The following is a 15,810-nucleotide window of genomic DNA, read 5'->3' as shown; positions in this document are numbered from 1 at the left end:
TCTACTCTCTTGTAATGGATTAGGTTTTCCCTATGAAGTTATCTTATCGGATTGAGTCTTTAAGGATTTGAGAACACTTGACGTATGTCTTGCATGTGCTTATCTGTGGTGACAATGGGATATTCACATGATCTACTTGATGTATATTTTGGTGATCGACTTGCGGGTTCAGTGACCTTGTGAACTTATTCATAGGGGTTGGCACACGTTTTCGTCTTGACTCTTCGGTAGAAACTTTGGGGCACTCTTTGAAGTACTTTGTGTTGGTTGAATAGATGAATCTGAGATTGTGTGATGCATATCGTATAATCATGCCCATGGATACTTGAGGTGACATTGGAGTATCTAGGTGACATTAGGGTTTTGGTTGATTTGTGTCTTAAGGTGTTATTTTAGTACGAACTCTATGATAGATCGAACGGAAAGAATAGCTTCGTGTTATTTTACTAAGGACTCTTGAATAGATCGATCAGAAAGGATAACTTTGAGGTGCTTTCGTACCCTACAATAATCTCTTCGTTTGTTCTTTGCTATTAGTGACTTTGGAGTGACTCTTTGTTGCATGTTGAGGGATAGTTATATGATCCAATTATGTTATTATTGTTGAGAGAACTTGCACTAGTGAAAGTATGAACCTTAGGCCTTGTTTCCTAGCATTGCAATACCGTTTTCGCTCACTTTTAACAGTTGCTACCTTGCTGTTTTTATATTTTCAGATTACAAAAACCTATATCTCCCATCCATATTACACTTGTATCACCATCTCTTCGCCGAACTAGTGCACCTATAGAATTTACCATTGTATTGGGTGTGTTGGGGACACAAGAGACTCTTTGTTATTTGGTTGCAGGGTTGTTTGAGGGAGACCATCTTCAACCTATGCCTCCCACAGATTGATAAACCTTAGGTCATCCACTTGAGCGAAATTTGCTACTATCCTACAAACCTCTACACTTGGAGGCCCAACAACGTCTACAAGAAGAAGGTTGTGTAGTAGACATCAAGCTCTTTTCTGGCGCCGTTGCCGGGGAGGTGAGTACTTGAAGGTATATCTTTAGATCTTGTAATCGAATCTTTTTGTTTCTTGTTTTATCACTAGTTTAGTCTATAAAGAAAATTATTATAAAATGGAATTAAGTTTGTCTCATACGCTTCATCTTTTTAATATCTTTCGTGAGAATGATGGAAAAGAAAATTGCGCTCAAGTGCTAGAAGAAGAAGTCTATAAAATGTTTGGCATAAAATATTTGAATCATGAGCATGATTGCAATGTTGTTAGTATGAATGCCTTGAATATCCATGATGCTAATGATATGCAAAGCCACAAGCTTGGGTAAGCTATGTTTGATGAATATGATATTTTTGTCCCCCAAGTTTTTATGAGCAAATTTATTATGATGAAAGCATGCCTCCTATTTATGATGATTATTGTGATGATACATATGCTATAAAGAATAATGATAACCATGAAACTTGCCATCATGATTTTAGTTTTCCATTGGATTATGCTTCACATGATAGTTATTTTGTTGAGTTTGCTCCCACTACTATTGATAAGAATAAATTTGCTTATGTGGAGAGTAGTAAAATTTCCATGCAAGTAGATCATGAAAAGAATGCTTTAGGTGCTGGTTATATTGTTGAATTCATTCATGATGCTACTGAAAATTATTATGAGGGAGGAATATATGCTTGTAGGAATTGCAATAATATCAAGTTTCCTCTCTATGTGTTGAAAATCTTGAAGCTATGCTTGTTTTGCCTTCCTTTGCTAGTTGATTATTGTTCCCATAAGTTGTTTGCTCACAAAATCCCTATGCATAGGAAGTGGGTTATACTTAAATGTGCGATTCATATTCTTCATGATGCTCCCTTTATGTTTCAATTCTTATCTTTTATGTGAGCATCATTGAAATCATCATGCCTAGCTAGGGGCGTTAAACGATAGCGCTTGTTGGGAGGCAACCCAATTTTATATTTGTTTTTTGCTTTTTGTTCCTGTTTAGTAATAAATAATTAATCTAGCCTCTGTTTAGATGTGGTTTTATGTTTTAGTTAGTGTTTGTGCCAAGTAGAACCTTTGGGAAGACTTGGGTGAAGTTTATGTGATCTTGCTGTATAAAACAGAAATTTTAGTACTCACGAGATTAGCTGCCATTTTTTACTGGAGAGCGCTTTTAGGTTGATTATTTTTGCAGATGATTAATAGACAAATGCCTCATGTCGATCAATTTATTTTAGAATTTTTGGGGTTCCATAAGTATGCGTTTGATACAGATTACTACAGACTGTTCTGTTTTTGAAAGATTCTGTTTTCTATGTGTTGTTTGCTTATTTTGATGAATCTATGAGTAGTATCAGAGGGTATGAACCATAAAGAATTTGTAATACAGTAGATATTACACCAATATGAATTTAGAATGAGTTCACAACAGTACCTAAGTGGTGATTTATTTTCTTATACTAACAGAGTTTACGAGTTTTCTGTTGAGTTTTGTGTTGTGAAGTTTTCAAGTTTTGGGTGAAGTTTCGATGGACTACGGAATAAGGAGTGGCAAGAGCCTAAGCTTGGGGATGCCCAAGGAACCCCAAGGTAATATTCAAGGACAACCAAGAGCCCAATCTTGGGTATGCCCCGGATGGCATCCCCTCTTTCGTCTTCGTTCATCGGTAACTTTACTTGGAGCTATATTTTTATTCACCACATGATATGTGTTTTGCTTGGAGCATCATTTTCTTTTGTTAGTATTTTCTTGCTATTATTTAGAATATTTTTTGGATCTATATTTTCAATAAAAATTTCAAGGATAGCCTTTACCATGCTTATTTTGCAAGTATACATGTTGCTGTTTCAAAACAGAAAGTTTACCGCTGTTGCAAAAGTTCCCTAGAAAAGTCAGAGAATGGTATAATATTGAATTTTTTGCATATTGAGATCTGATAAATCTTCTACAGTGTAGTACTTTTCTCATAATTTTTGGAGTTAGGGAAGTATGATGAATATTGCATTCTTTACAGACTATACTGTTTTGGCAGATTGCTGTTATGTTTGCATTGTTTGCATATGTTTGCTTGTTTAATGATTCTATTTGAGGATAGGAGTATTAAATATGGAGAGACATTTAGTATGAGATGTTGAATAATATTTTTAGTGATTTTTTACAGTAGAAAATGATAAGGTTTTTGCATTGGTTTATACTAACTTATCTCACGAGTTATTGTTGAGTTTGGTGTGGACGAAGCTTTCGAGATTTAGGAAACCGTGATATGAGAGGAATTAAGGAGAAACAAAAGCTCAAGCTTGGGGATGACCAAGGCACCCCAAGATAATATTTCAAGAAGTCTCAAGCATCCAAGCTTGGGGATGCCCCGGTAGGCATCGCACCTTTCTTCTTCAACAATTATCGGTTAGTATCGGTTGAACCTAAGTTTTTGCTTCTTCACATGATGTGTGCTATCCTTGAAATGTCATTTTGTTTTATTTTGCTTGCTGTTTGAATAAAATACCAAGATTTGAAATTATTAAATGTTAGAGAGTCTTCACATAGTTTCACAATTATTAGAATACTCTATGTGCTTCACTTATATCTTTTAGAGTAGTTTGTCTTTTGCTCTAGTGCTTCACTTATATCTTTTTAGAGCACGGTGGTGGTTTTATTTTGTAGAAATTATCGATCTCTCATGCTTCACTTATATTATTTTGAGAGTCTTTTTGAACAGCATGGTTATTTTCTTTCGTTATAAAAGTGGTCTTAATATGATGGGCATCCAAGTTGGGTATAATAAAAACTACCATATCAAGTGCATTGAATACTATGATAAAATTGATACTTGGTAATTGTTTTGAGATATAAAGGTGGTAATGTTAGAGTCATGCTAGTTGGGTAATTATGAAATTGAGAAATACTTGTCTTAAAGTTGGCAAGTCCCATAGCATGCACGTATGGTGAATGTTGTGTGACAAAATTGTAGCATGGGGTGCTCTTTGATTGCCTTCATTATGAGTGGAGGTCGGGATCGCGCGATGGTTAACTCCTACCGACCCTTCCCCTAGGAGCATGCATAATAGTACTTTGCTTCAATGGCTAATAAAATTTTGCAATAAGTATATGAGTTCTTTATGACTAATGTGAGTCCATGGATTATACACACTCTTACCCTTCCACAATTTGCTAGCCTCTACGGTACCGTGCATTGCCCTTTCTCACCTTGAGAGTTGGTGCAAACTTCGCCAGTGCATCCAACACCTGTGATAAGATATGTTCTATCACACATAAACCTCCTTATATCTTCCTCAAAACAGCCACCATACCTACCTATTATGGCATTTCCATAGCCATTCTGAGATATATTGCCATGCAACTTTCCACCGTTCCGTTTATCATGACACGCTCCATCATTATCATATTGTTTTTGCATGATCATGTAGTTGAAATCATATTTGTCGCAAGGCCACCTTTATAATTCTTTCATACACGTCGCTCTTGATTCATTGCATATCTCGGTACACCGCCGGAGGCATTCACATACAGTCATATTTTTTTCTAAGTATTGAGTTGTAATTGTTGAGTTGTAAATAAATAAAAGTGTGATGATCTTCATTATTAGAGCATTGTCCCAAGTGAGGAAAGTATGATGGAGACTATGATTCCCCCACAAGTCTGGATGAGACTCCGGACTTTATGAAAAATAAAAGAGGCCAAAGAAGCCCAAATAAAGAAGAGAGGCCAAAGAAGCCCAAATAAAAAAGAGAGGCCAAAGAAGCCCCTATAAAAAAAAGGCCAAAGAAGCCCACCAAAATAAAAAATAAAAAAATGAGAGAAAAAGGGAGAAGGGACAATGTTACTATCCTTTTACCACACTTGTGCTTCAAAGTAGCACACCATGATCTTCATGATAGAGAGTCTCCTATGTTGTCACTTTCATATACTAGTGGGAATTTTTCATTATAGAACTTGGCTTGTATATTCCAATGATGGGCTTCCTCAAAATGCCCTAGGTCTTCATGAGCAGGCAAGTTGGATGCACACCCACTTAGTTTCTTTTGATGAGCTTTCATACATTTATAGCTCTAGTGCATCCATTGCATGGCAATCCCTACTCCTCGCATTGACATCAATTGATGGGTGAGGGAGTCCTAGATTAGGGGGTATCCAGACAACCAGACTATATACTTTGGCCGGACTGTTGGACTATGAAGATACAAGATTGAAGACTTCGTCCCGTGTCCGGATGGGACTCTCCTTTGCGTGGAAGGCAAGCTTGGTGATTCGGATGTTAGACCTCCTTCTCTGTAACCGACTATGTGTAACCCTAGCCCCCTCCGGTGTCTATATAAACCAGAGGGTTTATCTGTAGGACAAGAACAACAATCATAATCATAGGCTAGCTTCTAGGGTTTAGCCTCTATGATCTCGTGGTACTTCAACTCTTGTAATACTCATATTATCAAGATCAATCAAGCAGGAAGTAGGGTATTACCTCCATCGAGAGGGCCCGAACCAGGGTAAACATCGTGTCCCCAACCTCCTGTTACCATTAGCCTTAGACGCACAGTTCGGGACCCCCTACCCGAGATCCGCCGGTTTTGACACCGACATTGGTGCTTTCATTGAGAGTTCCTCTGTGTCGTCGCTGCATGTTTTGATGGCTCCTTCAATCGTCAACGAAAATACGTTCCAGGGTGAGACTTTTCTCCCCGGACAAATCTTCGTGTTCGGCGGCTTTGCACTGCGGGCCAACTCGCTTGGCCATCTGGAGCAGATCAACAGCTATGCCCCTGTCCATCAGGTCAGGTTCGGAAATCTTAACTACACGGCCGACATCCCCGGAGACTTGATCTTCGACGGATTCGGGCCTGCGACAGGGGCACTAAACGGCCACGACGAGCATGACTTAGATCTGCCGTCGGACCGTGTTCAGGATATCGCACCTGCTGCAGCTCTGGACTTCAATCTAGAGCAAATTGCGCAATCCGAGGACGGGTGGATGGACCCCGCCGCGGAGGCTGCACACTCATCGACTTTGGAGCCGAACATAGACTTCGCCTCGAAGGAAATATGTATCGCCGGACCCTCGGACTCGTCTCTGGCTTCAGGGTCCGAACCGCATGCATCCGTGCCCATCGAATCTGATTGGGAACCGATTATGGAATTCACCGCAGCGGATATCTTTCAGCACTCGCCCTTCGGTGACATACTAACTTCTTTAAGGTCTCTCTCTTTGTCAGAAGACTCTTGGCCGAACTGTGTCCGGCTTGGGTGGGGTTCGGACGACGAAGAAATTCGCTGCCCACCCACCACCCACTTAATAGCCACCATCGATGACTTAACCGACGCGCTCGACTTCGACTGTGAAGACATCGATGGTATGGATGTCGATGCGGGAGATGACATAGAACCACCGCCCACGGGGCGCTGGACAGCCACCTCATCATACGATATATACATGGTGGACACACCCAGGAAGGACAACGGCGACAAAAAGGATGCAACGGAGGATCGACCCGCCAGACAGAAACCAAAGCGGCAGCACAGGCGCCGCTCTAAGTCCAGCCACAGTAAAAATAGCGATAACAGCAGGAGAAAAATTGACACCCCGGTCGACTCCAAGGGCAACAACGACCATATGGACCCAGCGATGGGGCAGGATAAGCCAGTGACGCCGAACATAGCCCAGAGTAGATTCCTGATCATGGCGATCCTGAGGGTAGAACTCATCAACCCGCCTCCGGAGAGGAGGACAGTCCGGACGACGATGGATTCATCATTCCGGAAAAACGTCTAGAACAGGAGAACCTCCACCGAAGGCTTATGGCCACCGCGAGGAGCCTAAAGAAACAGAAGCAAAGGCTTAAGGCCGTGCAGGATACGCTCAACTGCAAATGGAACAAAGTGCTAGACACTGAAGAAAAATACAGCGACGATCGCCACACAAAGAGCTACCCAAAGCGCAAGCTGCTGCCAGAATTCGACGACGAGGCCATAGAGCCAATTCTGCTGAAAAACAATACGGCCGACCAGCTGGACCAACCACCTCGTGTCCGCGATAGAGCGACTACTGAGTCTACACACAAGCCCGCACACAACTTACGTGAGCTGCTGGACAAAAAGGCTGTTGCGACCAGGTCCATCTACGGATCCAGAGGACGTGTTCCGGCGTAGGATCACGGCCACGAAATGATCATACTGATCGAATACTAGTTCGGAATCAACCCTGGACACAACAACTATCAACAGCATGCCACGACATGTCCAAGTACAGAGGGGCTGTGCACCCCCTGTGCTTCACTGAAGAGGTGTTGGATCACGAATTTCCACAGGGATTCAAACCCGTGAATATAGAGGCATACAATGGAATGACAGACCCTGGGGTCTGGATTGTGGATTTTATCCTCCATATCCACATGGCTCATGGAGATGATCTCCATGCCATTAAATACCTTCCCCTCAAGTTAAAAGGACCAGCTCGGCATTGCTTGAAAAGCCTCCTCGAAAACTCAATTGGAAGTTGGGAGGAACTTGAGGATGCTTTCAGGGCCAATTTTCAAGGGACCTATGCCCCACCTCCGGACGCAGACGATTTAAGTCACATAATACAACAACTCGGAGAGTCAGCCTGTAACCTTTGGAACAGATTTCTCACTAAGAAGAATCAAATTGTTGATTGTACGGATGCCTAAGCCCTAGCGGCCTTCAAGCACAGCATCCGGGACGAATGGCTCGCCAGACACCTTGGCCAAGAAAAGCCAAGGACAATGGCGGTCCTAACAATCCTCATGACTCGCTTCTGCGCGGGCGAAGATATCTGGCTGCCCCGTAGAGGCACCAGCGACCCGGGCACATCCAAGATTAGGGATGGCAACGGGAAGCCACAACGCAATAAAAACAAGCGTCAAAACAATGAAGAGAGCTCGGACAGCACAACGGTCAACGCCAGATTCAGGGGCTCCCGACCCGGTCAATGAAAGAAGCCATTTAAAGGCAGGAAAGATGGACCGTCCGGCCTGAACAAGGTCCTGGACAGACTATGTCAAATCCATGGTACCCCCGAAAAGCCTGCGAACCACACTCACAGAGAATGTTGGGTCTTCAAGCAAGCTGGCAAGCTAAATGCCGAAAACAAGGGAAGGGAGACACCAAGTGAAGACGAGTGAGGGAGTCCCGGATTAGGGGGTGTTCGGATAGCCGGACTATAACCTTTGGCCGGACTCCTGGACTATGAAGATACAAGATTAGAGACTTCGTCCCGTGTCCGAATGGGACTTTCCTTGGCATGGAAGGCAAGCTTGGCAATAGGAATATGTAGATCTCCTCCCATTGTAACCGACTCTGTGTAACCCTAGCCCTCTCCGGTGTCTATATAAACTGGAGGGTTTTAGTCTTTAGGATGAACAACAATCATACCATAGGCTAGCTTCTAGGTTTTAGCCTCTCTGATCTCGTGCTAGATCTACTCTTGTACTACCCCTATCATCAATATTAATCAAGCAGGAGTAGGGTTTTACCTCCATCGAGAGGGCCCGAACCTGGGTAAAAACATCGTGTCCCTTGTCTCCTGTAACCATCCGCCTAGACGCACAGTTCGGGACCCCCTACCCGAGATCCGCCGATTTTGACACCGACATTGGTGCTTTCATTGAGAGTTCCGCTGTGCCGTCGCCATCAGGAAGGATGCCTCATCCCATCTTTAAAGACGACACTGTTGTTAAAGAAGCTTTGGCTATCAGCCAAACTCTCCGGCTAGGCGGTTTTCTTATGACTGCCTGTTCGACCGCCGCACCGACGATGGCTTCTCGGGTCATCGAAAGCAATCTCCACGTTAACTCGGAACTCGCCGAGCAGCTAGATCCGATGGAGCTCTCTTCCTTAAACGAGCTCTTGGATCACATCGCCGCCCTGGGAGTCGCTACAGACTACGATCAGATTGGGCTTAAACCCGATCTCAGAGAGATTAACTCTCCCCAGGTCACCCACCACGTTGCAGTGGTGGAGGAACAATGCGGCCAGCCTTCATCTATCCTAAGGACTAGTTATGTACGGATTCCCGATCCCTCCGAGCCGGATACCCGCGGAGGGGAGGACGTCACTCAAGCCCTGAACCTAAAGTCAGGCAGCGGGCTAGATTCATTGGACGACGTCCAAGAACCCAAGCTTCCGAGTTTGGAAACTCCTTGGCCCCTGAGTCTCAGATTGGGTGAGGTTCCGGATTTAATTCCACCCGCCCACCCAAATATAAGGGATCTATCCCAAATTCGGCAAGAGCCCGCAGAAACAGTACACCATTACTGGGCCAGATTCCTCCTGGTTATGAACATGATAGAGGACTGCCGCGAGGAGGATGCAATTTCATTCTTCTGCAATAAATGCACGGACAAGGGAATCCTCAACTCCATAAGTCGTCGTGAAATTACACGCTTCGCCGACTTGGCATTCATAGTATGAAAGTACTGTGCGATGGAAAGCGCATGGAAAACCGAAATAAAATTTTGGGACAATCCGGCCCTGAATACAACCCCAGTCCGAAATAAAAAGGTGCATTATCGCCAGGCACCTGGGTTAAACACCAAAAAGCAAAAACCCTCTATAGGGTATGGAACCGTACTGGAGGGATGGCTCAATGGACCCTGTAAAATTCATAGTACAGAGGGCGCCACACCAACTCATAGCCTTAGAGCATGTTGGATACTCCGGCAGGTGGCCAGAAGTGGCGAGGAGCTTCTAACTCCAGAATTCGCAGAGCACCAGCCCAGGGATACCAGTACGGTATCAACAGTCTTCGAGACTTTCGCATCAAATAATATGCGGAAACGAACACTCCGCAGCCTTACCGTAGTCTACCAAGTAGCAACAATAAACCCATGGAGTGACACGGCTATTACCTTTAATGCCAGTGATGAACCTACCGAACAGCCAGAGCACCAGCCGCATTGGTCCTCAGTACAATAGTGGACGACTTTCGACTTACCAAGGTACTCATGGACGGTGGCAACGGATTGAACCTCATTTATGAGGAAACGCTTCGAAAAATGGAAATAGACTGGAGCCGCATTGAGCAAAGCAACACAACCTTTAGAGGAATAATCCCCAGTCGGGAAGCGTGATGTACAGGAAAAATCACACTGGATGTGGTGTTCGGCACACCGGATAATTATAGGTCTGAGGAGGTCACGTTTCAAGTGGCCCCGTTCAGCAGCGGATACCACGCTCTATTAGGGCGAGAGGCATTCACAATTTTCCAAGCTACACCCCATTACGGGTACATGAAGCTCAAAATGCCCGGACCCAACGAAATCATCACTCTTGCTAGTGACCCGGACATAGCACTCCGCGCCGAAAACAAGACAGCCGCACTAGCCCTTGAGGCACTATCCAAAGCCCTAGCGGTCGAGGAACTGACTGCGCTGAGCTCCACGGTGAACATGGACGACGTGATACTCGATAAAAGATCCAAGTCCACCTCCTTTAAACCGGCGGACAAAATAGTCAAATTCCAAGCCCATCCAACGGACCCTACAAAAACGGCCTCCATCGGGGCGCAATTAAACCCTGATGTAGACGCCGCACTACGAGAATTCCTACAGGAAAATTGGGACATTTTTTCCTGGCACCCCTCAGACATGCCAGGAATCCCACGCAGGCTGGCAGAGCACAACCTAAACATCCTAAAAGGATTCAAGCCTGTCAAGCAGGCTCTTCGGCGTTTCTCCAAACCTAAGAGAAAAGCCATGGGAGAGGACCAAGCCAAACTACTGGAGGTCGGATTCATCAGAGATATAAAATATCTGGACTGGCTAGCAAACCTGGTGATGGTACCAAAGAAGGATAAATCCTGGTGCCTATGCATCGATTTCAAGGACCTCAACAAGGCTTGCCCAAAGGATCCCTTCCCCCTCCCCGCATCGATCAAATTATCGACGCCACCGCAGGACACGATTCATTGTGTTTCCTAGACGCATACTCCGGCTACCATCAAATTAAGATGGCAGAGCCAGACCAAGCCGTAACGGCATTCATCGCCCCATACGGACCATTCTGCTTCAACACAATGCCCTTTGGGCTCAAAAACACTGGTGTAACATATCAGCGCATGATTCAGACATGTCTGGCAAACCAGATCGGCAAAACAGTGGAAGCATACGTAGATGACATGGTCATCAAAACCAAGAATGTCAAAACTCTAGTATACGACTTGAGGCTCACATTCGATAACCTCCGTGCATATGACATCAATCTTAACCCGGAAAATGCGTTTTCGGTGTACCAGCCAGAAAGCTCTTGGGCTTCATTGTATCCGGTAGAGGAATTGAAGCAAACCCAGCCAAGATCCGAGCTCTGTCACAATTGGATATTCCAAAAGACCTCAAACAAATACAAAAATTGACTGGATGCGTGGCGGCTCTAAGCCGCTTCATCTCCCGCTTGGGAGAAAAGGCATTACCCCTTTATCGCCTCCTCCGGCGCACCGAACACTTTGAGTGGACGGACGCCGCCACGGCCGAACTCGAAGAAATAAAAGCCATATTGGCAACAAACCCGATCCTGGCCGCGCCTAACATCGGCGAACCAATGCTATTATACATTGCGACAACTCATCAAGTTGTAAGCGCAGTGCTCGTCGTTGAACGAGAAACGGACGAACACAAATCCCCCCTTCAAAAACCAGTTTACTACGTGTCCACTGTCCTCACTCCATGCAAGTCACGGTACCCGCATTATCAAAAGATAGCGTACGCGGTGTTTATGGCATCCCGGAAGCTGCGACACTACTTTCAAGAGTGTTCGATAACAGTAGCCTCCAAAGTACCTCTTAACGATATTATAAACAACCGCGACGCGACAGGCCGGATTGGCAAATGGGCCATTGAGCTCCTCCCGTTCGACATAACCTATAAGCCACGACGAGCTATCAAGTCACAAGTTTTGGCCGACTTTGTCACCGAATGGACTGAAGCCGAACTCCCTAAAAGAGTACGGCACATATTACAACTGGATCATGCACTTCAACGGCTCCAAAATGTTAGTGGGTCTGGGGGCTGGCGTCGTTCTGATGTCCCCAACAGGAGATACAGTTCAATATGTACTCCAGATAACGTATACGGACTCTAACAATGCAGCCGAATACGAGGCCCTTCTACATGGTCTCCGGATGGCAGTCTCCATGGGCATCCAACGCCTAGAGGTGCGTGGGGATTTGAACCTCGCGATATCCCAAATAAATGGAGACTTTGATGCCAAGGATCCGAAAATGGCAGCTTATCGCAACGCTGTCCTAAAAATGTCAGCTCGGTTCAAGGGGCTCGAATTTCACCATATAGCGCGGGAAAACAATCAGGCAACAGACGTCTTGGCACGCATCAGCGCAAAGCGCGATGCAGCCCCCCGCCCCTCCAACATTTTCTTGGAGAGACTATTCAAGCCATCCGAATCATGGGAAGGGGAATCCGGAAATAAAAGCCCGGACCCAGCCGCACCGCCCGACACCGAACATTCTGACACAACGGGAGGCTATGCCAACGAAGTAACATCCTCAGCACACGTAATAATGGCAGTCATTGCCCCGTGGACAGAACCATTCCTAGCCTACCTAACTAGGCCGGAACTTCCCGAGGACCAAAACGAGGCACGCTGCATAGTGCGGCGATCTAAAGCCTATAAAGTCCATGAAGGAGAGCTTTATAAGAAAAGCACCACCGTAGTCCTTCAAAGGTGTATCTCCGAAGAGGAAGGGCAGAATCTTCTGGCTGAAATTCATGCCGGACTCGGCGGGCACCACACCGCAGCCCGGGCCCTTGTAAGCAAGGCCTTCCGTATCGGATTTTATTGGCCGACGGCCCGGGAAGATGCTCAGGACATAGTCCAATGATGCGTCGGTTGCCAACTCTTTGCTAACCAAAGCCATATGCCACCCACCTCCCTCCAAACTATACCCATCACCTGGCCCTTCGCGGTCTGGGGGCTTGACATGGTTGGACCCCATAAAGGAGGAACCCAGAAGCAAAAATACCTACTGGTCATGGTGGACAAATTCACCAAATGGATAGAGGCCAAGCCTGTTAAGACGGCCGTATCCGGACCGGTGATAGACTTCATATCAGGGGTCGTACACCGTTACGGCGTCCCCCACAGCATCATCACTGATAACGGCACGAACTTTACGGCCGACGAGATCAAACTCTGGTGCAAAAACATGGGCATCAAGCTCGACTATGCTTCAGTCTATCACCCACAAACTAGCGGTCAAGTCGAGCGAGCTAATGGTCTAATCATGAGCGGCATCAAACCTAGATTAGTGCGGTCCCTCAAGGAATCTAACACGCACTGGGTAGAGGAGCTCGACTCCATACTCTGGGGGCTGCGGACCACGCCAAATCGCACTACCGGATTCACACCATTCTTTATGGTATACGGCGCAGAGGCAGTTCTGCCCTGCGACATAATTCATGACTCACCTCGCGTGTGCATGTATGAAGAAAGAAAAGCCGAGCTCGATCGGCAGGACACTTTGGACGCCTTGGAGGAGGAGCACGACGTGGCAAAAGCCCGTTCCGCATTCTATCAATAGCAGGCTCGAAGATATCAAAGCAGAGAAGTACGGGCCAAAACTTACAATGTTGGCGAGTTAGTTCTACGCCTGCCGTACAAGAAAAAGGACAAACTCAAGCCCAAATGGGAAGGTCCCTTCATAATTTACCAAGTCCTGACTGGTGGAGCGTACTGCCTGCAAGATGCATCGGACAACCGACTCGAGCCGAACCCATGGAACGCAGCCCGTCTACGAAGATTCTACGCCTAGCGCCGGACTCTGTGTTCATCTCCTTCCTCTATCTATTTTTTACACATTACCTGTCTTATATTTCTCTCCTTCTCCCTCCTTTTCTCTTACAGCCTTTAAGGGCTCGTTTGCGCTTTGTTCGCACACAATTGACACGCTATCCACGCTCATAATACCCGGGGGCTTCTCTAACAGAAGCTTGTTCGTACGGGCCTCATGCCCAACACATGTGTCACACTTCCGCATGTACCTTTTATTCACCATTATATGCATTGATATGACTTAAGTTTTGGCCAAGCTGGGTTGCCTGGCTCCTGTGCTTACCCCTACGTTCCCGATTGTTCGGCTAGGCGGTAAAGGGAGCACCTCTGCGATTGTTACTGCCGGGTCAGCCGGATGTGTACCTCAGACTGGGTGAAGCAGAAAGCTAGCGTTCTTAAGGGAATATTCGGTCGGTGAACTAAAAGATGATTTCTCACTCGTTTATTTATCCGCCCCCAGATGCTTTTCTGCTTTTTTCGCAGTCCGGACATGCACTTTAGGGCATGCCTCCCAGGGAAAGGAACCCCTAACGGAACTATTCTCCCTGGAAGATGTTTCTTACTAACCATGTAATATAACATAACTAGTTGGGCACTTGTTTGTTCAAGCACTAATGACCCCTATGCCTGGTCTCCACACATGCCCCGGTTCTTACATAACCAAGAGGGTATTCGGACACACTCCGGACTACTGGGTCCCGAGGTTGAAGCGAAAAGGTCCGCCATGACAAACGATCTACAATCCGGCTACGAGGCATTTTACATGTCATCTTAAATTACATAGTCAATTTGACTGGGTATATTCTTCTTCAATACCATCCAACAGGCTGTCTAGTTTACAGTCCTGTTGGGAATATTTGGCGGCCAACTCTACCTGGTCGTACACTAAACTCACAGGGATGTCCTTCCCATCAGGCCCTACAGATCCGACCTCGGCCATGTGGTTTGGGTCAGCCTTCGTGTACCGCGTCTTCACCATGGCCCAGGCCTCCCTGGCGCCTTGACGGCAGGCCGATATCTTCCATAATCGGAAGCGCCACCGCGCTCCCTTCAGCTTCTCTGCAAGCTCTCCGAGGCCTTCGGGCAGCGAGACGGATGGCCACAAGGCCTGGGCGACGCCTTGCATCACCTGTCGAACTCGTTCGTGCAGTTGTGAGAGCTCGGGAAGAAGGTCACCCATAGAACCGGGCATTTCCTCTGCAGGTCGACCTGTCAGGATACCTACAGACATAACTCTATCAATCGACTTCCTCGCCGAACTCTTTTTTCGAAGTTCGTTCAAGCACTTACTAAAAATGCCACGTCGAAGCCGTCGATTCTCCTTCCCGGAGTCCGACAGCTGAGCACAAACATCCTTTAGTTCCTCACCCAGCTGGGTGTTGGCATCTTGGAGCTTATTCTTCTCTTGCCTCACCCTCGTAAGCACGCTCTCACCGGCCTTTAACCGGCGTAAGAGTTGGTGTTTGTCCAGATCCACTCCGGCGCCATCTGCAATGTTATTGTCAGATTTTCACACATGCCGCACTTCACGAACATACTTATCCTTTGAAGCATATATTACCAGAGGGGGTCTCCTTGGCCTCCCCTTCCGCGGCTAGTGCGGCCTCAAGTTGGGCTTTGCACTCTTCCAGCTCCTGGGGCAGTTGGGTATTCTTTTCTATAAGATCCTGCATAACAAATGATCCTTAAATCAGTTATTCTAACTGTTTCAAGTCTCGGGGGCTACTGACATATATAACCATCAAATTTTCTCACCCGTATGTCTTTTACATACTGCTCCGTGGCTCTGGCTAGACCATTTTGAGCGGCACGGAGGTACGCATCTCCCGTATTGAAGGCATCCAACGCCTCTTGGGAGAAACAAGTGTCACGAAGAATTGTCCGGCGACGCCTATGGTTCATGGCACTCTCCACCTCGGAATTGGTGGCAGACAGCCTGTCCGCATCCTCTGTGAGAGGAGCGTCCGATGCATGCCTCATGTTCACCTCCGCTTCC

Source organism: Triticum dicoccoides, chromosome 7B (assembly GCF_002162155.2).
Source record: "Triticum dicoccoides isolate Atlit2015 ecotype Zavitan chromosome 7B, WEW_v2.0, whole genome shotgun sequence".
NCBI lineage: Eukaryota > Viridiplantae > Streptophyta > Magnoliopsida > Poales > Poaceae > Triticum > Triticum dicoccoides.
Note: the sequence above shows the minus strand (reverse complement) of the source record.